Here is a 17136-nt window from a genome sequence, read left to right as displayed (position 1 = left end):
GAGGCGACAGAAGACGTAAGATGAGCATCAAGGGGTTCCGTTTTAATGATTTTCCTTGCTCTCTGCTCTGAGGGCTGTGACGTGTTGGAGCGGAATGTCTGGTTCACGTGTGTGCAACTCGGCACACCCCTGTGACACGGTACGTAGAACTTAGCACACGTCACCTACTGAATCAATGTGTGGCCGAAGGAAGTCAAGGAGTTAACGCTGAGACACACAGGTTGGCCTAAGATGGCAACCCATCAGTTACATGTTTGCGTACTGCCTTCATTCACAGTGGGAGTATACTTGTAAGCATGTACATTTATACGTACATTTATATATTTTTGTACAACTTTTGCCACTTGAATTACAGGCCTAAGCCATGAGTAATAGCTGGGAGTCCTTTCTTGATTTCTGGCCCAAGCTCTGGCCGCTGTTGTCTGTGGATAAACAAGCAGGTAGCCTCATGGCAGGCTTGACGGGCTGCCAGATGCAGAGACGACGCTCTCTGTGCACATCTGTTCTCTAGGACGGAAAAAGCCCACAGCCAAGCTCAAAACAATGACTCCTGTGTTCTCCTGATACTTGGTTTTATGGGGCTCTTTGGTTCTCCCAGGCCCTGTAAAATTGCAAACCTAATCAATGGCTTCGAACTAGAGCTAGCTGGAAGGAAGAATGCATTTTATTTGGGACACGGGGGCTCCCCCTGCACTTGTGATTAAAACAGGAAGGAAGCAGAGCACGATTCATCCAATTAACCTCCACAGTGTGTCATTCAAGCGAGGTCCGGACGGAAGACTCACTCCATTATGCCAAACCCTTCATTAAACCGATTCCATCTGTAGCCCACACTTGCCTGCCTTCCTTGTGATTCTGTGGGGCAGACAGAGTGATTACCTAATTTAAATAGAGAGCTAGCTCATTGCCTTTTTCTCCCCCCCTGGATGCCAAGAAGATTTAGAGCAATAACCTAGCTCGGGGATAATATTCTCATATACTTTTCAGATTCGATGAAAAATTAGGAAGTGCTCAATAAGGACGCTCACATCCCTCCTGGAGAGAGCCCAACAGAGATGCATGCATTTTTTTAAAGCATCACAAAAGACAACACCACTGTGGCCCCCATGGGTCCTTGATTTTTCAAAGTCACAATGTTACCACTGCCTTTAATGAATCTGTAACCAGAAGTTTGCAGCCTGAGCCGGGGAATTCAGGTTTTGAGGTTTTCTTCCTCCTTCCTTCCTTTCTCTCTCTCTCTCTTTCTTCTTTCCTTCCTTCCTTTTTTCTTTTTTTCTGTAGCAGCAGATAGAATGCACCCCTCAGCTCAGAACCTACTTTTCCAGATATAGGCTACATTTCCTTTCTTTCTCTTTCCTTCTTTATTGTTTATGCACCACACCCAGTGCTCCATGCGATACGTGCCCTTCTTAATACCCACCACCAGGCTCACCCAACTCCCACTCCTCCCCTCCAAAACCCTCAGTTTGTTCCTCAGAGTCCACAGTCTCTCATCGTTCATCTCCCCCTCCAAACTCCCCCAACTCCCTTCTCCTCTCCATCTCCCCATGTCCTCCGTGTTATTCCTTATGCTCCACAAGTAAGTGAAACCATATGATAATTGACTTTCTCTGCTTGACTTATTTCACTCAGCATAATCTCTTCCAGTCCCGTCCATGTTGATACAAAAGTTGGGTGTTCATCCTTTCTGATGGTGGAAGACATGACATTAAATCATTTCAAAACTCTTAATAGAATGTTTAATAATGCAAAGAATGTATGTAGGTTTCTTGCAAAGCTATGAAGTAGAGTGCACCAAACACTGTGCACCAATATCTATGATGTCATAATCCATCTCCAGAACCAGAATGAGACCCACACTGTTGAGTTTTTCTATGGGGTCTTCATGATCCCACCCCCACCTACACAGATAAAACTACATATGAAGTTCGTGCTTCTAATTTCTTGCTTCTAAGTAGCTTCATCTTATTTTGTTTCTATATACTGTTTCCTTTTTACTGTCTGTCTTCATGACTTCTCCTTACCTTGGATTTTCAGCAATTTGTCTAAGATGTATTTACCTTCAAATAACACCATGAAACATTACATGTAACAACCTGAAGACAGTATTCTCCCCACTGTTCTCTCATATATTTTGTTCTATTGTTGTCATACATTTAACTTCGCATGTGCTACAAACACAATACCTTGAACTATAAGTACCCTCAAAGGTAAATTTTTTTAAAAGTGATTAAATATTAAATTTGTATTTCCCTGCCTTTCAACTATTCCCAGAAATCTTCATTCCTTCATGTAAACCCAAATTTCTCTCACCATCTTATTTGTTCTGCTTCAAGACTGTCCTTGGCCATTTTTTATAGTACAGGTCTGCTGGTAATCAAACATCAAGGCCATTTTTTGTCTGAAAAAGTCATTATTTTGCCTTTAATTTCAAAAACTATTTTCACAGGACATAGAATTCTGGATTGAAAATTTCTTTTCTGTGAACATTTGAAATATGTCACTTCTTGTTTTCTGATCTACACAGTTTCTGATAAGAGGACTGTTGTGATTCTTATCTTTTTTTAAACTGTTTTTTAAGTATTGGTTTAATTCCAGTCTCAGTAACCTACTGCATTTTATTAATTTCAGTTGTATTATGCAGTGATTCAACACTTCCATACAACACCCAGTGCTCATGACAAGCGCCCTCCTTCATCCCCGTCACCTGGTTCACCCATCCCCCTCCCCATCCCCCTCTCCTCCAGTAGCCATCTGCTTTTCTATACAGTTAAGAGTCTATTTTTTGGTTTGTCTTTCTTTTTCTTCCCCTTTTTTGCTTTGTTTTGTTTGTTTGTTTGTTTCTTAAATTCCACTTGAGTGAAATCATATGATATTGGTCTTTCTCTGACTGGCCTACTTTTCAGCATTATACTTTCTAGATCCATCCATATTGTTGCAAATGGCAAGATCTCATTCTTGGCTGAGTCACGTCTGTTGTATATACGTATACTGCATCTTCTTTATCCATTCATCTGTCGATGGACACTTGAGCTGCTTCCATCTGATGCTGCAAAACACGCAGGAGTGCATATGTCTTCTTCTTCTTTTTTTTTTTTTTTAATTTTATTTTTTATAAACATATATCTTTTTCCCCCCAGGGGTACAAGTCTGTGTGCATATGTCTTCTTAATTAGCATTTTTGTAGTCTTTAGGTAAATACCCAGTGGAATTTCCGGATCATAGGGTAATTCTATTTCTGATTTTTTAGGGAACTTCCATACTGTTTTCCACAGTGACTGCACCAGTTTGCATTCCCCTACCAAGCGTGCATGAAGGTTCCTTCTCCTCTACATCCTCGCCAACACTTGTTGTTTCTTGTGTGTTTGATTTTAGCCGCTCGGACTGGTATCAGGTGATCTCTCCTTGTGATTTGATTTGCCGTTCCCTGTTGATGAGTGATGTTGAGCATCTTTTCATGTGTCCATTGGCTATCTGGATGTCTGCCACGGAGAAATGTCTGTTCATGTCTTCCACGCACCTGCTCACTTTTTAATTGGATTATTTGTGGGTTTTTGGTGTTGAGTTATATACATTCTTTATATATACTGGATACTAGCCCTTTATTGAATGTCATTTGCAAATATTTTCTTCCATTTAGTAGTGTGATTCTTCCCTATAGAAGGTACATTTAGGTGTGTGTATGTGTGTATGAGTGTTACTCTGTGTGTATTTTTCCTGCTTGGGTTGTCAAGGTTCATTCATCTCATAGCATGGATTGTATTTCATTTCTTTTAATTGCTCAATAACACTTATCATATGGACATTCCACATTGTTTATCCATTCATCCATTGATGGATATTTCAGTTGTTTCCAATTTGGAGCTGTTTATGAATAGTGGTACTATGGCCACCCCTTGTGTATGTTTTTGTGTGGGAGCAAGTTTCAATTCCTACTGGATAGTACCTAGGAGTGGAACTGCTGGATTATAGAGTCCAAATATGTTTACCTGGTAGGGGAACTGCCAGACTGTTCTCCAGGCTAGTGGCATGATTTGCATTCATGTGACAGTGTCTGGGAGTTCCAATTTCTCCTGCTCCTTGCCAGCATTCATTATTATATATTTGTTTAAAATTGTTATCACAGCCATCCTAGAGAGCATGGAGCAGTCTCATTGATGCTTTGTTGTATATTTCCCTAATGACACGATGCTGAACATTTTTTCACGTGATCATTGGCCTTTACACGTCGTCTTTGGAAAACTGTCTTTTCAGATACTTTGCCCCATTTTTTCATTGCTTTCTTTGTCTTCTTACTTTTGAGTTGAAAGAGTTCTTTACATATTCTAGATACACGTCCTTTATAGGCTCTCTGACTTATGACTTACCATTTTGTTTGGAGGGCTATCTTTTCACTTTCCAGACAGTGTCATCTTCTGACATTTTTTAAATGGAGTTAATTTTAATGAAGTCCAATTTGTCTATCTTTTGTCACCTGTGTGTTTGGTGGCACATCTACGAAGGCCTCACCTAACCCAAGATTATGAAGATTTTTCTCCTTAATTTTCTTCTAAGTGTTTTATATTTTCAGCTCTTGTATTTAGGTCTATGATCCGTCTTGAGATCACTGCTGTGTTTGGTATAATGAAGGAGTTCCACCTGCATTCTTTGGCGCATGTATAATCCTGCTGTCTCAGCCCTGTACAGTCCTATGCTTCTCACACGCTTCTCCCCATGCCCTAAAGTCCTTCCCTTCCCTTCTCCATCTTTAAAATTCTTACTTGCTTTCCAGGTTAAGCGTAACCTAAGCCAGAGAATTCTTTGACTTCCCCGTCTAATTTAGGTGTCCCTTTTTGGTGCTTCTATAACATCATGCATTCTTCTTAATCTGGGTTCTGCACACTTCTTTGGTAAAGGGCCAGACAGTAAATATTTTAAGCTTTTTGTGCAGAGGGGCAAAAATCTAGGAAATTATTTAAGTACTTCCAGGAGAAAACAAATTACCAAAAACAACATTAAATAATGAAATTGAAAATGTAATAATAACAGACTGTTTTTTTTTTTTTTTTTGGTAATACAGATCTACAGATGAGAAAAATCAAACTCTTTTTTAAGAGGCGATAACATCTCGCTGATTTGGGTTTCAAATGTAGTATTTCCCATCATTAAATTCATGGCACATGCTCATCCGTGGAAACAATTCTTAGCTTTGGGCCATACAGAAACAGGTGGAATGCTGGATTTGGCCGATAGACCATAATTTCCTGGCTTTGTTAGACACCAAAAGTTTCAGCGCCTTTTCAGACCTGATATACCTGATGGATGGAGTGCAATCCCAGCCTTACTTGTGGATGGCTAGACAGGCATCCTCCTTGGAGAGCATGAGGAGGGGAGGTTTGCAATGGCAGGTGGTGGAGACCGGCTCAGTTGGTAGCCTTGCCAATGCTCTCCTGTTATGTCCTCCAATACTGTAGACTACACAGAGTCTGGGGAACTACAGCTAGCTGACCTAATGTACTTCTATGACCTGTTGACTGAGAAGTGAGACAGACGCAGGGGAAGAGGAGCAGGGCAGGAGGCAGGCTACCTGCTGGTGTGGAGTATGAACCTGGTAGTAAGACTCTCATCTGGAAGCTGTGGTGGGAGCCTGAGTCGGCAAATGACTTCTTGAATCACCAGCTTCCCTCTCATGTTAAAGGCAGTAGGTTCCTTGGAGGCCCACATCTGGAGTGTGATACAGGAAGGGGTTCTTGGAAGCTGAACCTTTCTAACAATCCCAAGAGCTCTCTACATCCCCTGATAAGACTTTAAAAACTATGTAAGGTAGAATCTTCTGTCCACACCTGGATCACAACAGGTGCACAGAATACAAAGAGGCATGGAAAGTTATTCTTACAAGCGTCTCCCCCTTCACAGTCCCGACTTTTCATCATTCCAGATAATGCACTTATGATATTATAAAGAAATGGATGGTTTTCTGGTGTATTTTCTCCATTAAATTGCAAGAATTTTGTAGGCAAGCCCTTTGTCTCATTCAATTCTGAATCACTGGTGCCTGGCAGTGAGTAAGAGCTCAGTGAAACACCTAACACATAAGCAACAAAATAAAAAAATAAACAATCTAAGAAGGTTTTGCACAGAACAAGAAACAACCAACAAGATGAAAAGATGACAACCTACGGGAAAAATATTTGCAAACCTATATTTGGTAAGGGGTAATCTCCAAAATATATAAAAAACTCATAGCTTTCAAAGAATCCAATAGCACAAAGCCCACAAATAGCCCAATAAAAAAAGAATAGTCTGGGGTGCCTGGGTGGCTCAGTGGGTTAAGCCTCTGCCTTCGGCTCAGGTTAGGCTCAGGGTCCTGGGATCGAGCCCCGCATCGAGCTCTCTGCTCGGTGGGGAGCCTGCTTCCCCCCTCTCTCTCTGCCTGTCTCTCTGCCAACTTGTGATCTCTGCCTGTCACATAAATAGATAAAATCTTAAAAAGAACAAAAAAAGGAATAGTCAGAAAAAGACAAATATCATATGATTTCACTCATAGGTGGAATTTAGGGGGAAAAAAGAGATGAACACAGGGGTAAGGGAAGGAAAAATAAAATAAGATGAAAACAGAGAGGGAAGCAAATCATAAGAGACTCCTAACTCTAGGAAACGAACTGGGTTGCTTGAGGAGGGAAGGGTGAGGGATGGGGTAACTGGGTGATGGGCACTAAGGAGGACACCTGATGTAATGAGCACTGGGTGTTCTATGCAACTGATGAATAACTAGATTCTACCCCTGAAACTAATAATACAATATATGTTAATTAAACTGAATGTAAATTTTTTTAAAAAATGAAGAAAGGACCTAAATAGATGTCCCCCTCCCCACCAAAAAGAGAACTATGGACGGCCAACAGATACGGGTGAAGGTGCTTCACGTCGCACTCGTTGGGGAAATGCAGAAAAACAAGAACAGAACACGGTGCAACCACAGCTGAAAGCAGTATGGAGTGTCCTACCGTTTCATTCAGGAGCTCCACTTCTGAAAATGTATTTTCCCCAAGAGAGGTACCTGCCTCGCCATGTTCACAACAGCGTTATTTACAGTAGCCCAGACACGGAAATGACTTAGGTGTCCACCAGTGGATGAATGGTGAAGAAGTTGTGTGTGTCCACGTCACGGAAAATTATTCAGCCACAAGAAAAAAGAAGGACGTCCTGCCATTTGCAACAACACTGATGGACCTTCAGGGCATTAGACTAAGTGAGGTACGTCAGACAGAGAAAGAAAAATGTTGTATGATCTATTTTTTCAATTCTTTGAGAAGATTTTATTTGTTTAGAGAGAGAGCACGTGAGCAGGGGGAGGGCCTGGAGAGAGCAGGGGAAAGAGCCTCCAGCAGACTCCCTGCCCAGTGCAGAGTTCGACACAGAGCTTGAGCTCATGACCCCGAGATCATGACCTGAGCCCAAACCAAGAGTCAGACGTTGAACCCAGCTGAGGCACCCAGGTGCTCCAAATATTGTATGATCTTAAATAAGATTTTCCACTTATATGTGGGATAAAACAAAATAAAACAAAAAAAAACAAAATAAAACTAACCTCATTAAAAACAAGATCAGATTTCTGGTTACCAGAAATAGGGGACAGGGAGAGTGGGCTTTGCTGGAATACGGCCGAAAGGTACAAATGTTCAGTTAAAGATGCAAAAGTACTAGGGATTTAATGAGCAACCCGGTCGCTCTGGTTAACGCTGTTGCTGTACTGGAAAGTTAAGAGTAAACAAATTCCTCGATCTGCAATGGTTCTCATGACACCCTCCCTGCCCAAAATAAACCCTTGAATGATCAAAGAAAGATCATACTCAGTGAGAACCCTGCGTGCATGTAATATCTGACAAGGTTCTACTGAGCAGAACAGATGGAAGCCCTGGGGAGGGTCATCAGTACTCATGGGATTTGCCAAGCTGAGGTCCCCAGCGTGGATGTTGCCGTCTCAGGGTCTGTAGACGCAAAGGCTGTGTGGTCCCAGACAAAGGGAATTTCCTGGAGAACAAGCGGACAGAGGGCTGCTAACACTTATGTCCATCTGGAAAGGAGTTGTTTCAACTACTCCTAGATGGGAGACGGCTGTCACCAAGAACAGAGTAGGGAGTGGAAGAGAAATGACCCACAAGAGGGAAAGACAGACAAGGACGTCATGGCACTGGGGAGGAACGGGGGGCAGCGCACCGAGAGCAAGGCTGTCCGGAGAGTGGACCAGCAGCTGTGCCGGAAATGGGTGAGGATGTACCCCTCCCGTCGCAGCACAAGGCCACTGCTTCCCCCTTCCCCCTCCTTCAGCTGTGAGTGACGTGAAGCTCCCCCTCTGCCCAGTGGTCACAGAGGTCTGGGGACACCCAGCAGAACACAGGCTACAAGTTACATGTGCCTTCCGGAGTCTCTGGTCTTCACGGAACCTGCCCCGTCACCTCACGCTGACCCTGCAGGCAAGTGGGGGTGTGATGTGTCAGCGCGGCGGACTCCCAGGTGTGCTGGGCGAGGCTGGCCAGAGGACTGGGATGTTCCTAAAATATTGCCCTGGAAGTTCTACTCTGCGTGACTAGAAACCATGCCAGGTCTCTAATGGCATAGCCTGCTCAGTCAGAAAAACGCTTCCAGAAACCACAGGTCTGATGTAACAATAAACAGTGCCCAGGGCCACCGAGGCATGGCTGCATAAATCTGACTGCTTAGAAACAGACGTGCGTGAGGCTTCGCTTCACTCCCCCGGCACTGAACGCCAAGCCAGAAGGGCCAGGGACACTACTTCTGAGTCCTCTGGGTCTTCTGGGAAGTTCCGGTCGAGGTCAACACGGACCCTGGCCTCCAGGGCACCAGGACTCTCTGTGTCAGAGGCAGACTCCGACAAAGGCTCAGTGCGCATGTCTGCGTCTTTTCTGCTGAGCTCTTGTCCCCACAGTATCCTGCACCTGTGGCCCACCCAAAAGCATTTGCCGATTTTGTTCCCCAATTCCAAAATCTACTGCGCGGCTTTTTAAAGATCTGAAAGCTGCATCGTGCCTTCTTATCTGGACGTCATCAGGAAAATAAAATCCAGGTCCCATCACCCACTACTCAAGTGAAAGACAACCTATGCTTCCAACAACCTGGTTGTCCTTCCCCAGAATAACCCTGATTTTATCCATGTCTCTATTTTTCAACACAGACTCATGTAGACAGAAGAGGTGGGACATTTTAGACAATATCTGAGTTGAGGTTTGCACATCAAGAGAGAGGTAAGCAGACAAAAAATGAGTAATGTGCCCAAGGGATAGAACCAGAGTCTCAGGAATGGGGGTTGCATCCTTTCCTGGTCCCACAAGCCATGCAGGCTTCCTGCTTACCCTCCACCAGGAATGCTGGACCTCCACTCTGTATCCACAGTCTCCAGAGAGAGGTAAGTAGCTGTCCCTACCCTGCTGGGAAAGACGCACAAGGACTGGAATATTCGTTGCTTGTTCAGGGATATAACCTTGGTGCCTCGAGCAAAGAAGGTGCTCAGTAAACACCTGGTAAATGAGTGAAGTGAGGTCGGGGATGGAGAGAGCGGGAATCAGGGCAAGAGCTCATTTACTGGTACTTCCAAGAGCTTCTCGTTAGGGAGCATGACAGCCATCCCTGTGTGTGTCTAGAGAGGAGAGTGTGAGGGAGGGAAACAGTACCAGGAGAGCTGGCACCCAGATCCATTGAGAACTGAGGGAGGTATGGTGGTAGCCCATGAGGATGGCCCACGGCTTCCAGGAGCGAGAGGCGCCACGAATTGTAGTTAATCCTCGCTGTCAGGATGGAAGAGTGACGGAAGGGTTAACCTAAAGTGCAGTGCTGGAAGGAAGCAAAAAATACGGAGAAAAAAAGGATTTTCTGCAACATTCTTTTTTTTTCTTTAAAGATTTATGTATTTATATGAGAGAGAGAGAGAGAGAGATTGAGCAGGGGGAGGGGCAGAGGGAGAGAGAGAGAATCTCAAGCAGAACCCCACTGAGCACGGAGCCTGACACAGGGTTTCATCCCATGACCCTGAGATCATGACCTGAGCTGAAATCAGGAGCCAGACCCTTAACCGACCGAGCCACCCAGGAGCCCCAGCAAAGTTCTCATAAAAGAACAAGTGGACTGAGTTAAGGCAGGTGAAAATGTTAAGCTTCCTGCTACACGAATGACAGACAAGGGCAAGTCATGTCAGGGAGTCCTAACATCAGGTAGTATGATTCGTGATGCTTCGTGTGATGTACCCTGTGCTTGCCATAGGCCAGATGCGGTGCAAGGTGCCAGCACTCCAGTCACGACCACGGGTTTGCAGATGGTAGGTGCAGCAGTCAGGATAATTCCCCATTTCATACATAAGGAAGCAGAGGCAGGAGAAGGAAGGAACTTGCCCGGGTCACACCACTTAGAAGTGCTGGAGCTGGGACTGGGGTTCACCTCCACATGTCTAGATGCCCAGGTCCAGGATCTCACCCTGTGTGCTACAAACGTCTACAGAACACCACACTGAGATCGAGGGGTGCGGTTCTGATTGCTGCTAACGTGGAAATCCAAACGGGCTGCTGGCTTCCTCACTGAATCGCATCCTGGAGCTTTCCCAGCAGCAGGGATGGCAGTGGCATGTACTACTAGGACTATGATTATGACTATTATTACTTCTTCTCCTTCTCCCTCCTCTTCTTCTTCCCCTTCTCCTCCTCCACTTTTTTCTCCTACTTCTCCTCCTCTCCCTCTTCTCCTTCCTCTTCCTCTTCCTCCTCGTCTTCTTCTTCCCTTCCTCCCCATCTTCTTCTTCTTCTTGAGTACAGTTGAGACACAATGTGTCCCGATGCATCACTAAGACAATTTCATTGCAGTGTCTTTTATTCCTGGGACTTATTCAATCCATAACTGGACGCCTGTACCTCCTACTGCATCATACTTCATGAGGGCAACACTGGGTTTATTTATTTTTAAGATTTTATTTATTTATTTGACAGACATAATGAGATAGCGAGAGGGAGCAAGCACAAGCAGGGGGAGCAGCAGGCAGAGGGGAGAAGGAGAAGCAGGCTCCTCACCGAGCAGGGAGCACAAAACAGGGCTTCATCCCAGGACCCTGGGATCACAACCTGAGCTGAAGGTAGAGGCTTAACACACTGAGCCACCTGGTCACCCCAGCAACACTGGATTTAAATGATATTTTAAAATCCTCTCACCCAGCAAATCCACCTCAATAAATATACCCCTGAGTTTTGCTTGTACATACATAGTTTTCAAAATGACAAGTCTGTAACAGCAAAATCCTGGAAACCATTTTTATGACCATCAATAGGTGAATAGTAATAGCATATAGAAGGGTTATCTAGAGAAAAAGTATTGAACCCACATCTCACACCATATGCTAGCTTCAATTCCAAATGGATGCATATTTAAATGTAAAAAAAAGGGGGGGTGCCTGGGTGGCTCAGTGGGTTAAAGCCTCTGCCTTCTGCTCAGGTCATGATCTCAGGGTCCTGGGATCGAGCCCCGCATCGGGCTCTCTGCTCAGCGGGGAGCCTGCTTCTCTCTCTCTCTCTGCCTGCCTCTCTGCCTGCTTGTGATCTCTGTCTGTCAAATAAATAAATAATAATAATAATAAAATGTAAAAAAAAATGTAAGAGTACTAGAAGAACATGGAGTGGGGATAGATTTCCTAACTATGACATGAAATCTGTAAGTCATGAAAGAAAGCTTTACAAATCTGATTACATAAGAATTTTTAATAGAAATTTTGCTATGTACTTAAAAAGGCAAAAGCCAACGGACATACAAAAAACCCTGAAACTTAAATTACATCAAAAGCACTAATTTATTATATTAAAATCTCCTACAATTCATAAGACCAATGACCAACAGAAGGAGATAAATAAACTCTCAGTCCACAGAACAAGAAATACAGACGTCCTTTCAGTATATGGATTCCACACAATCATTCTATCATAGCTTCTTTTTGACTTTTTTGGGGAATGTACTGAAGATAGTTAATTTTCTTTTAGCTACCATATTCTAGCTGAATTCCACTGTGATCAAAGACCATACTTCGTTATTTCACTTTTGAAACTTGTTGAGACTCGGTTTAAATGCCCCCACGTGGTCTGTATCAGTGACCGTTCCACATGCACTTGAAGGCACCATACGATGTGCCACTGCTGGGTGGATTGTTTTATTATCAATTGAGACACACTTGTTGTTCATGATGTTCAAATCTCTCACATCCTCACTGAGGAACTGCCTGCTTGCTCCAGCAGTTACTAAAAAGTTCACTGAGTTTGAGAAACACGACGGTGGACCTGTTTCTCCTTCTAGTTGAGCCAGGGTTTATTTTATGTAAATTCCGAAACAATGCTATTCGGTGCACAGAAATGTTAGGCTTGCTACATATTCCTGTTGACTTGACCTTTTCATCTCTAGTTATGCTTCCTGTCTTAAATTCCACTTTGATACTGATATAACCATGCCACTTTTTGTTTGTTTGTTTTTTAGGCTCCTGTCTGCTGCGTACCTCTTCTTTGCCTTCTATTTACAATGTTTCTGCATCTTTATAGTCAGTGTGTGTCTTTTGTGAGCTACAGGCTCTTGGATTTTTCAGTTTGAAAAATCTTCCTTTTATTAGAATATTTAGTCCATTCAAAAGCTAATGTCATCACTGATAGATTTGGGCTTAAATACACCATGTTAATTGCATCCGTGAGCTATAAAGCATGGTCTTGAATTAGCATACTCAGCACTTCTGAGAAAATGCACAGACCCTATAAGCCTACAGCCCAATCTGCTTCCTTCCCTTTTCGTGCTATTGCTACCATGCTTTTATTATGCATATTTAAAACCCCACATATATTATTTTATCAGTAGTTTAATACCCTCAGTATTCATTAGTTTTACCCACATACATACCACATTTTTTTTTTAATCTTTTCTAGTTCTCTTTATTCCTTCTTGAATCATCACATGTCATCTGGGATCATTCTTCTCCTACCTGAAGAATTCTCCTTAGCAGTTCCTTTAAGTTCAGATCTGCTGGCAGCACATTCTCCTCAATTTCATGTGTCTGTAAATGTCTTTATTTCGGTTTCATTTCTGAAGGGTATTTTTTATGGGTATAGGTTTTTGAAATAGTGTTTTTTTTTTCCTTTTAGCACTTTATAGATTCCATTTATTGGCTTCTGACTTTTATCATTTCTATGGAAAAGTCAGCTGTCAGTGCTGTCACTCCTTAGAAGAGAATATCTTTTTCTCTGCTTTTAAGATTCCTTTGTCTGTATTTCTCATGAGATTTACTGTGACGTACGTAAATGCGATAGTCTTTGTATTTATCTTGATCAAGTTTCATAGAGCTCCTTAGACAAAAAAGGACTACATGAATTTTACCTCAAGGGATTGGCCAACTCCTAAGCTGTAAAACACACAAGTGGCTTGATATTTTTTCATCGCTTTTGGAAAAGTTTCAGTTGGTAGTTCAGTTGGTAGTTCAGTTGGTAGTAATTCTCCTTTGGATACCCCAATTACACATATGTTACAGACTTTTTAATTATATCTTTCCATATTTATTATCATTTTTCTTTTGCTTTAATCTGGATATGTTCTCTCGTTTGTCTTCCAATTCATTTATCCTATGCTCTGCTGTGTCTAATTTAAATCTGCTATTCACTTCAGTAATTATGTTTCTCATTTCCAAAATTTTAATCTGAACATTTCTTTAAAAAACAAACAAATACCATGATTCCAGGCCTCTGGTAAGTTTTTGTATCTTTTTGTCAATTTCCTTCAATATACTAATCATAGTTATTTTGAAGCCATGTGTGATAATTCAGATGTAGCTGACTTTTGGGTCTGTTGCCACCATATATATTCATTACTGATTTTGGTCACATGGCCCCATCTCTTGGCATGTCTGGTTATCCTTGATTCACAGAGGATTCAATTTCAGGTAGACAGAGCACAGACACATGTCTTAAGCAAGTCAAGATGAGTTTCATGCTTTTCTCCAAATTTTCCCTTACTTTTAGGGCAGGTCCCTTCAAGGGTCTGTCTGGAAGCCTAGGATGTTCAATGGGTCTTCTCCTTCTTTGCAGACCCTGAACTCCTGTTTTTCTCTCCCCAGCACCATGAGACTGACAAAATCTCTGATTAACATTTATCCTCATAGAACTTAGAAAGATAACTTGAGCTGGCATATTTACAACTTAGAAGTTGGCAAATGCCCTGAAGTAAAATTTCATGCAGTCCTTTTTCCTGGGAGAGTGGCCCTTCGAGTGCAGGATGACTTAGTGGTCCTCAACTCCAACTTGGTATACTCATCCCTGTGGGAATACCACAAGCTTAAAGCCATTGTTTTCCATTCTACCTTTACACTGTTATAGAAAAGTCCCTAGAGATAAAATGTTATGGCAAACGTCAGGCTCATTTCAGTGTTCCACCCTACTTTTCTGAGTTTCTGAACTCTCAGATCTTAAGTTGTCTTGGTTACTTTCCAATGTTTTCAAACATTTGACTTTTTTTTTTATCTTTATCAGCTTGTACAGTAATTCATGATAGAAGCTTTACCCAAAATGGATGAGTTTGTTTGTTTGTTTTGGTGCTAGTTAGGTTTTAATAAGATGTTTCCTCTCCATTTGTTTTTCAAGATAGCAGTTACATCAGTATGAGAAGTGTAAACAGGTACAAAATACACAGTACATAGGAATAACTTTCTTAACTAGTCTATTGCCTGATAAAAATATGTACAAAGGGGTTGAATGAATGGAAGCCATGGTCTCTCCCTCACAGGGGAAATAAGTCACTCATCTTGAATAAGAGATGTTTTTGATAAGTAATTTTATACAAAATCACTCCATTATATCCAGAAGTAGATGTCTAGAGGAGTTTTTTTTATTTCACTTCATTTCATTTCATTTATTTATCAAAGAGAGAAAGAGAACACAAGCAGGGGGAGCAGCAGAGGGAGAGGCAGAAGCAGGCTCCACACTAGGCAAGGAGCCCGATGTGGGACTCCATTTCTAGACCTTGGGATCCTGACCTGAACTGAAGGCAGACACATAACTGACTGAGCCACCCAGGTGTCCCTAGAGGAGTTATTTTAAAAACAAAACTCCAAATTCAAATCATGGAAACAAAAAATCAGCAGATATAATGATACCCACATTGGAAATTTATTCAACAAAGGACACCACAAAGCTGACCAAAGGGTGGAAGGCACCGGCAATACCTGCAACCTCCAACACTGACCAGCAGCTAGTCTCTAAGACATAACGAGACAGGGGATCCAGAATAGAAAACGGGCAAAAGTAATGAATAAGCAATTCACTGAAAGGTAAACCAAACCACAGGTTTATGACAAGCTGCTCAGTGTCATGAAAGGAAAATGAAAATAACATAATACTACTTTATAATAATCAAATGGGTAGAAATTGGAAAAGTCAGAGAAGTGTTCATGAGAATTGGGGTAAGAGAGAACCTTTTATACTGCCTGTGGGCAAGCTGGTGTCACTATACCAGAAATTAATCTGCCAGGCTATAGGTATTTTACAGCAATCCTGGTCCAAATGACAGAGTCTAAGGAAATTCACACAGAAATTCACACACACAAATTTACTGGGGGACAAGTGTGAGGATGTTTATGTCAACAATATTTGGTGATTAGGAACAAGGAGACATTGTGTGTGTCCATCACCAAGAAAATAAGAGTTAACTGGGGTGGACGTGTACAATGGAATGCCCTATGGCAATCAATGAACTAAGGGTATATTTAGCAATTGTTTAAATCTTAACAGGTTAAAGCAAGGTGTGGATGGAGATTTATAGTAGCATGATGAGATTCAAACACATTTTTAAAACATAAATGTACAAAACAACACACTAAATGTTTAGATACATGTTAAATACAGTCCTGCAGAGCATGTACAGACAATACTTTCTATGTAGGGCACCTGGGTGAGTCCTCTCCCCGCCATCGAATGGGGATCTTGGGAAAGTCACTGAATGTAAATCTGTGCCTTGGTTCCTCACACGTTAAGTGAGAACAACAAAAGAACTTTTCTCATAGTATGGTTGGTAGGATTAAAAATGATAAAGCGCAGAAAAGTGCTCACAACAACGGGGCCTTAGTGAACCAAGTTAGAGTTGACAATAATCATTATTACTTTCAAAGGCACTTAGCCAAACCCCCAGAGTAGGTATACACAGTCAGGATGGAAGTGGGGGAGTGGGGACACAGATGAAAACATCATCAAGTAAGTCATGATGGTGGGAGGAGCCCCTCATCCCCCAGTACCTATACCCATTATTTAATTAAGACCTTTCACAGTCATTGTGGGCCCAGAACTGATAAGGGTAATTACTTCAACTTTCTGAGCTTAAGACTCCCACACCTCAAAGAGTTACACTCAAAACAAACAGACCAAAGCTCTAGGTAAGAATATAGTCATTCCTGAGTAGTAAAATTTTACTGCCTTTCTCCTAGGAGGAGCTCAGTGACCTAAACAAGTATCTTGCTTATAACGTGTCTATGGTGTTGAATAAGCCGGCTGAGTAAATTTATGTAATAATTTGCCTATTGTGTCTGATTAAGTTCTTCCTTTTTTAGAAAAAGATTTTAGGGGCACCTGGGTGGCTCAGTGGGTTAAAGCCTCTGCCTTCCGCTCAGGTCATGATCCCAGGGTCCTGGGATTGAGCCCCGCATCGGGCTCTCTGCTCAACAGAGAGCCTGCTTCCTCCCCTCTCTCTGCCTGCCTCTCCGCCTACTTGTGATCTCTGTCTGTCAAATAAATAAATAAAATCTTTTTAAAAAAAGCTTTTATTTATTTTAGAGAGAGAGAGAGAGAGAGAGAGAGAGCGTGTGTGAGTGTGGGGAAGGGCAGAGGGAGAGAACCTCAAGCAGACTCCATGCTGAGCACAAAGCTGGACACAGGGCCCCAACCCAGGACCCTGGGATGCCCAGAGCCGCAACCAAGAACTGGATGCTTAACTGACTAAACCACCCAGTCGCTTCTACGTTATTTTTAAAACAGCAATTTCTTTTTAGTTATTAATTAATTACGAGTCAGTCGATTACTGAAAACGTCCCAGGTTGGCCATCTGTTGTGTTTACAAACGCTGGCCACCCTCCAAAAGTCACAGTCACTC

The 17136-nt window shown here is 42.4% G+C and overlaps 1 protein-coding gene across 3 annotated transcripts in view; it reads right to left on the bottom strand.

Moving 5' to 3' along the window:
- The window catches only part of CALN1 (calneuron 1), a 488233-nt gene that overhangs the window by 99900 nt on the left and 371197 nt on the right, over positions 1 to 17136 (bottom strand). The gene's annotated exons all lie outside the window — the stretch shown is intronic.

The sequence above is a fragment of the Lontra canadensis genome, unplaced genomic scaffold, assembly GCF_010015895.1.
Source record: "Lontra canadensis isolate GAN:19392208 unplaced genomic scaffold, GSC_riverotter_1.0 scaffold45, whole genome shotgun sequence".
NCBI classification, from domain to species: Eukaryota; Metazoa; Chordata; class Mammalia; order Carnivora; family Mustelidae; genus Lontra; species Lontra canadensis.
The sequence above is the reverse complement of the archived record's forward strand: the minus strand, read 5'-3'. Positions and strand labels throughout refer to the sequence as shown.